This window comes from Montipora foliosa, chromosome 14, assembly GCF_036669935.1.
Source record: "Montipora foliosa isolate CH-2021 chromosome 14, ASM3666993v2, whole genome shotgun sequence".
NCBI classification, from domain to species: Eukaryota; Metazoa; Cnidaria; class Anthozoa; order Scleractinia; family Acroporidae; genus Montipora; species Montipora foliosa.
Genome location: NC_090882.1, coordinates 16,994,367 through 17,001,866, shown reverse-complemented (window position 1 = coordinate 17,001,866; position 7,500 = coordinate 16,994,367). Strand labels below are relative to the sequence as shown.

The following is a 7,500-nucleotide window of genomic DNA, read 5'->3' as shown; positions in this document are numbered from 1 at the left end:
TCTGAAGCGTTGCCTTGTTTGAAAAACTAACGCGCAGATCGCGTTCCTGTTGTGCTTTTTGAGGCGGATAAGAAAGCAATAACAGTGAAAACTCATTTTAAAAAAATTGTAGAATTTGTTCTCCACTTCTATTTCCTTTTCTGTGCACAGAAAAATGTTTGCATTTTTACATTTTTATAGCGCAATTGGTTTCAATGACTTATCCACTGGATAGTGTTGCTGCAACGTTTTGGTCTGCGGGCGAAATCCGAAAGTGTGACCATTCAGAGAAAGGCATGCAGTATTTGTCTATAGTGCTGCTTATTATGCTGTACAAGGTGGTTCTAATTGTTGAATTAAAATGTTTGAGTCTACAATGTTTTTGATGACACTCAAGTCTTAACATTACAATAGACATATGTCACATGACCTTACTGCTTATTGGCATAAGCTATAACTTCATGTGACATATGTTTATTGTTTTTTGCAAAATGGTCCTAGTCTTAATTTTATCATTCAGTAAAAAGTCGTCTGATATTGCATTTAAATGGTGCACTTTGCCTTTTTTGCCAATAGCCCCTCCATTTAATTGAATGTCAGAAGTTATTTTTAAGACTGCCTGAAGCAATAGATTGATCAAGGAAATATATTTTATTTTAAGAAAGAATATAGCGCCTATTGTTTGCTGCCGGCATGACCGCACATATATTTTGTAATTATCAAGTATTGCATTTAAAGTATCAAGACACGCTAAAGAAAACAATGCCAGCTCGTTCTTCTTACTGAAAAGAACTCACGAACAAAACATTTTTGTGGTCACGTATTGACGTGCTCTAAAGAGACTTAAAAATTTGGTGTTCAGAAATAGTACAATCTTCTAGAGGGATCACTGTAGGTCACTGTAGAACTCATAGGCGTAACGTTTGGGAAAAAAACCGATTTAAAACGAAAATTCCCTCGAATTTTTTTTTTGTAGTTTCGAAAAGCGGGATTTCAAACCCCATTTCTTTGATCTCTCTTTCATGAATCGAGGGTGAAAGGTATTCGTGATGTTCGCCTATCACGGAAATGAAAAAATTGACTTCTACATCTCCATAACACTGAGAAATAATTTTTAATCAGGCTTTTTAAACTGCTGTTGGTTTTTCAAGCAAAATTTTGACGATTTCCAACGAAATGCCCATGAATTAGAATTTAGTTTGAAAGTCTTAAAAATAACGAGCATGTTAGAGAATGATCAACAGTGCATTAATAAATTGTGTAACAAACGGATCTGAGAAAGGCGTTTCCTTACAGTAACAATGGCTCAAGCTGGTTCAAAATTTCAACCTGTTTAGCAATATCACCTTATAATACGACTGAGCAGTTTGAAGGGAAGGCTTCCAAATTTCGTCTCCGTCACATTAAAAGCAACCCTGATCGATGGTATGGACTCTACAAAGTTCAAGATTCAGCATCAAATATGTCGTCAGTAGGCTTGTTTTTGCTTTTATGGGAATGGACATGGGCAGGTAGATGGGCGAAAATATTCGAAACATCACATTAAATGCCAAAAAAAAAAATCGGACCCTTTTAAGTAAATAGGGTCCTGAATATCGACTTTCGTATGGTATGAAAACCATTCCTCAATAATAGATTAATCAATTGCCGGACACGAATAAATTACATTGCTAACAATGGCTTCTAGTTAGATGTTCCCTGTAGTAGTTCACGACAAGATGTGTATAAATTCCCAAACTTTCGATCCCCGAGGAACTTCAAAAGCGTGAACAACGTGTTAAAAACTGGTGGACCATGTGAGAGTTCTCTTTCACCTCGCCGCGGCATCACGCGCGTGTTTGCATATGCCTTATATTGGTTCACAAAAACGGACGATTTTTTTTTACATTGAACTGGCTCACGCAAATGAATTTTCGCCTTGAATTTCAATGCAACTGCCACAGATGAAACGCATCCAAGAAACCTACGACAAATATTCAAAGAGAATTTCCTATGACATAACACAGAAGATGTTCTGATTGTTTTGAAATTTCAATTTGCGTTAAAGGGTGTTTCTTGTTGCATAACAGCAATTCATACTTATATCCTTGGAGACTTTCTTTGACCAGATGCAAGAAAACAATTACATAAGGGTAGCTTTACGGAGTCATTTTAACAGACTGAAGCTGCTCTGCTAGAACTCTTAACCTCAAATTGCCACCCGCAAATTTCACTTGAATAGCGTGTGAGCTTGTACTTCGTCTTACAAAACAATCTGCTTTGTTGGGGTTGAAAACTGCCAGCGTTTTGCGAAAGTTCATTAAATAAAAGCAAAAGATGCCACCATAGTTGGCTCCCGCTTAATCCTGTTTACGATGTTACAATGACTTTATTCAAGATACGTGAATAGTTACCGATATAGCACGAATTTGTAACGGAACAAGTCCAGTGACTGGTAACTTGATTTACATTTTAAGCACCTCAGTTCACTCGTTAACAAAACTTTTGTTGTTAAATATCTTTAATTTTTTAGTTTAGTCTCAAAACGCTTATCTCACGTTTGTTCTAAAAAGTTACTTCCTCATTTGGAAAATTATCAAGTACTTATTTCCCCTCTAGCTAAGACCGCGCTTACGGGTGCTGACTTGTTAGCAAAGGCCGGACAATGTAAGCAAATTACATTTGAACGGATTTAGAAAATTCTAGACGACGATTAAGCAATTCTTCCTGTGAACGAGCCCTGCTTATTAACTTGTTTCAAAAGAAACCGTAACTGTTTCGAAGACAATCTTAAGAGGCAAGTCAGCAAAAAAACTTTGTAAATATGTACTTTATACTAAATCACATAATATTTGATTACAAGATAAGGGCACGTGAAGGGCTATATGTATAGTTCACGGAACGGAAAATTGTGCCCTCCGCCAAGAGGTGTTTACCTTTTGGCTATTTCTGTTGACTATATCTCAAAAACCACAGTGATTGAGATTCAACCTTTTCAAAGGATGAAAGGAGGATCGAAGAATTAACGCACTTCATAAATCATAACAGAATTTGTTAGTACGTCGCTACCCAAACCCACCTGAAATTTCCAATATTGTGTTCTGTGTTCGGAACTCAGCTTCTGGGACAAATGTGTGGCTTTCCCAGCTCGTTAAGTCGCCAAGGATTGCTGTTTCGAACCAACCAACTTATCAACGCGTTTTCGAAACTTGAAATGTTGATCTATCGCTTCTAAGGTGGTTAACAAAACGGCCGACAATTACATTGTATTAGAGGATATCATTGTTTCTAAAGCTGGCGTCACACCTTTTGTATACAATACAAACAGCCTTTCGTACTAGTTAATGTATTCGAACTTTTCATGACCAGTACTAACCGCATAAATTTAAAAGCACGCGATATTAGAAGAATCTGGAGTAACAAATAATGCAAGTTGTCTTGTTGAAACGCGAACAAACATCGCTCAGAGCCAGTTTGGCTTTAGTGTAAAAGCGCGCGAAAATTACATTTTCATTTTTAAGCTGGTGGGACAAGCAAGCTGTTTACATATTTTAGATGATTCGGTCTTTTTATTAAAAACATGAGCCACAGTCCGTTTTTTTATAGAATGTCCCTCTTAATTGAAACGAGAAACAGAGTTTGACTTCATTGTCCTAAGTAAGTGTCGATCGCAAAATAATCAATTAAAAAATGTTGAAAACAGCGTTTGTAGACGCGCATGTTACATCTTCGAATCATCAAGTCTCCGCTGAGTTTGGTGAATCAGGCAAAACCCATTTGGGGTTGGCGATGAGTCCTTCAAGACATGAAATAAAAGGGGCTTGAACAGAAAAATGCATTTTATGTGATAAAAATACTTGGAATCGTTATGCAAAACTGTAAAATGAAATGGTCTTAAAATATATTCGACTGACATGGAACTCTTTCAATTCTTTGAATAATTAACTTAAATTTAGTGTAGCCATTAACTAAAAGGCATTAATAAGCAGTATTTTGTTTTTCAATTCATTTTTCGACATTAAACTTGGAGGTTCCTGTTTCTGGATTTCAATTTTAGACTTGCTAATCATCTGACGTTCGAGGAATGAATCGAAAAATGAACATGTTCGCTCAGTGACAAATTATTGTTAACAAGTACTATTTTTGAAGAGGAGAAGCCACTGAACCGTAAGGATATTTTCATTGCAAATTAGTAAACACTTTTGGAGTAATGTCTTAGTTTACGCATTTTGGCACAATTGATGTGTATTTTTAAAACTGAACTTTGATACTTTGTGGCTTATCATGCCTTTTTCCTTCAACAAGGACTTTTTTCACGTTCAGGCTAAGGTTAGTTAACACCAATGAGTAAATAACTTTACGATGGTTACTAAGATTGTTTATTGAACTCACAAGAGATTTATCTTTTTAATTGCAATCAGTGGATGAGTATAAACCAAAGGGTACGTGAGTCTATTGTCATTTCCACTGGATTGTCGGAAATTGGCATTAAAAAAGCGATTGCCTTTATTTCCTGCAATTTTCAGTAGCATAGTACAGTTACAGAAACCTTAAAACAATTGCCCGAATTCTCGATGATCAGTAAGGTGGCTACGTTTTCCTCAAAGAAAGTCTTTTTGAACCAGGAATCGTCCCTAAATATTACAAAAATTCCAGAACGCGCCGTTACGCTCCACGACAAAAAAAAGAAGTGATTAATGAGTGGCAGTCTTTGTGTATGTGCTTCAGGGCTTTCCGCGTTTTTGCTTCGCTTTTCAAAATCATCAGGCCATGTGAAGTTTTCTTCGAAAGTTACAATTAATAAGGGCTGACAATGTTCAAAACTCTCTTGATAGTTAATACAATGGATTTCAATGATAATAACTAACTTGAAAGAAACCTATTCTGATTACTCAGTGTAGTGTAAAAGCTTTCGTGAGGATAGGTGGATGACGAATGGGTCGAGGGCAGACATGAGCGATACAGTTCTCCACGCAAAATTGAAAAACCAAACATTAACCGCAAAATGATACTAATACTTTGAGCTCCAGAACGGAAACCTTATAATCTTTCATTATCTAAAATATGATCGTAACAATGTTAGAAGTGTTCTGCTTGATATCGGTGATAGACTCGTGATTCGAGTGAACTTGAACTTTTGTCTAATTAAGTCATGCAAATAAATATTTTTCGACTCCCTTCTTTTAAATCCTTTGTCCACAATGCTTTGAATACCTGAAGCCCACTCTTAAGAAATTTTTGATGGAAGCTGATTTTATTTATATTTGCATCTTAAAAAGGGAATTGGGAACGTGATGATTCCAGACTTATAAAACCTGGGAATAGTTTCAAAGGACCCGATGGTCGTCATTGAGTCTTTTGTGGGAACGCGTCAGTACAGTTCAAGTGGTTTGGCAAAATGTTTCATACAACGCGCTACAACACAAAGGAATGAGATCTGCTAATAACTAGCCATCGCTTGAAAGGATTAAACTACGAATTAAACACGCAATATTAGCGGTATAAAAATTACCACAGACTTATTTTCACAAGAGGTAAATTTCTTGAGACAACAAAACAAGGCTCTTAATCGTTTCATCAACGTAAACGCAAAGTGAAATAAAGAGAAGTTACCAGCAGATTTTAGCACTATGTATTCCAGAGGTTTGGGTTGACTCTTTGTGTTTTTATTATATTATAGTTGTCAATAGTAAGGATACCAAAAATGGACTAGTGCAATGACAAGACCTCGAATCATGACCCTTCTTCAAGTATCATGTAAATCTAACCTTCAAGGAATTTTGCTTTCAATAAAAGTTAGAGCCAGATTTTGCGAAAAAAAAGTTAAGTTTTGAACCCTTGGCGTCAGTAGTACGACCGCAAAACCATAAATTCAGTACTCAGCGTTTAAAGTTGAAATCTTTACAAATAGCGCCTTGTTAGAAAGAGTCTTGCCTTTTCCACACAATTACATGACCTCCGCCCAATATGCCGTCGTTAAGGCTAATTTTTAGCCTATTGATTCACAAATTCCCAATTGCATATGAATCAGTGTCGTCAGCCAGTTCGACTCTTTCAAATGACTCGGGCCATTGTCCTTTGTTTTGAACAAATCAGGCATGTCCAAAAAGAAGAATCATAAAAAAAATGTTCCAAGTGAAATGTAGTTTTAGTAGTCTATGGATTTGTTAGCCTATAAACTTGCATAAGGCATGATCATACAAATAAGGGCATAGGTACTTATTCTCTCGTATTATACATGCTCAAGTTAGTCCCAATTTTTCAGCCTTACAATGTGTGCTTGAAGTACCAAAGAAGGAACATGTTATCGAAGAATCCAGAATTAAAATAACTTGAGGCTCCTATCGTGCAGTTTGCGACGTTATTCACACTAAACCACTAACAAAATGTCAGGTATGATCATTCCGCAAGTAAAACTTGCCATGGCGCAGTTTCCCTTCGGGGCTTTTCTTTGAGAAAACTGTACTGATCGATGTGAGGTTAATTGGCGGAACAGTCTGCCATGGCACACAATTAATTTATCTGTATGCCAAATAGTAGTTATAATTATTATGCTGGCTAAGTTTTGAATCAATGTCTGTCTTACGTAACACAGAAGGCGCTTTAACAACAGTTGGATTAAGCCGACTTGCTAAAGCAGTGAGTTGAACAGCATCAGTAGTATTGCCACTTGTTTCAGTATATCATCAGCGCTGAATTTAGTCAATTCTGTTCAACATAATTGACCGCAAATTGAAGCGTTTCAACGACATAAGGTAAGTTACAGAAAAGTGGTCCACTTTTACATGTCAATGCACACCTGCGTGTTTTTTTAGTTGATATCAGGTATAAAAGGAGTAAAACCGCTCTTTCGTCAGCGGCACCTGTTCAGAGGGTTTGTATCGGTAATTTGGAGTAATAAGTACTGCTCTGTACTCGTCAATTGTAAGCTGCACTGAGACTCCATTCGTAGACAATAAAATACTAGATATTTAACCCAACAGTGGCTTCGTAAAATCGTACTGCAAGATCCCTCTTTATTACTCCCGTCGTTATAAATGCCTTAACACAACAGGATCTTCGGAAGATCGACCCGTTGATATCTCCTATTGCCTCAAACTTGCAACATCGAAAATAGGTTCTTGGAAGCAGAAAGCAAAAGGCCTGGTTGAATCTAGTGGAAATCTAGGACACAGACACAACGCACACAGAAAGAAAACACGCACTGCTCGATTCGTTCCCATCGTCACACTCACTGGCAGGTTCAGTCCTAGAGTCATCTTAAGGTGCCTCTCTGATCACAAAAGATCAAAGAAAGAGAGGTGGTTTTCCACTAATCATAAATGCATCGCCATGGTAACTTTAAGTAACCACGGCTGAGGTCATACGTTTACTCAGATATTAGATCTTAAATGCTGCAAGCGGCAAACTTGCTTTACATGATAATATTGTACCATACATTTTGACTTTTGTCACGAAGGAAAATAGAGCTTGGTAATTCTGTTATAATGTAAGTTACGCCCATTGAGACAAGTTTACCTTTTCTGACTCTTGTCAGTCTAG

At 36.9% G+C, this 7,500-nt stretch overlaps 2 protein-coding genes across 14 annotated transcripts in view; one reads left to right on the top strand and one right to left on the bottom strand.

The window, feature by feature from the left end:
• Positions 1-3,249, bottom strand: part of LOC137984299 (doublesex and mab-3 related transcription factor 3, truncated-like) — a 34,992-nt gene extending 31,743 nt beyond the window's left edge. For 2 of the 3 annotated variants that reach the window (XM_068831434.1, XM_068831433.1), the window contains exon 1: positions 3,038-3,246. The gene's annotated coding sequence lies outside the window, so the exon portion shown is untranslated. Of the gene's footprint in view, positions 1-3,037 lie in introns of all 3 variants that reach the window. The other variant, XM_068831430.1, reaches the window with a different exon arrangement.
• LOC137984296 (doublesex and mab-3 related transcription factor 3, truncated-like) overlaps positions 1-7,500 on the top strand; it is a 63,702-nt gene that overhangs the window by 13,111 nt on the left and 43,091 nt on the right. For 3 of the 11 annotated variants that reach the window (XM_068831422.1, XM_068831424.1, XM_068831415.1), the window contains exon 1: positions 6,495-6,713. The exons of 7 other annotated variants lie outside the window; for them this stretch is intronic. The gene's annotated coding sequence lies outside the window, so the exon portion shown is untranslated. Of the gene's footprint in view, positions 1-6,493; positions 6,714-7,500 lie in introns of those variants that run through there. One more of the 11 variants, XM_068831421.1, reaches the window with a different exon arrangement.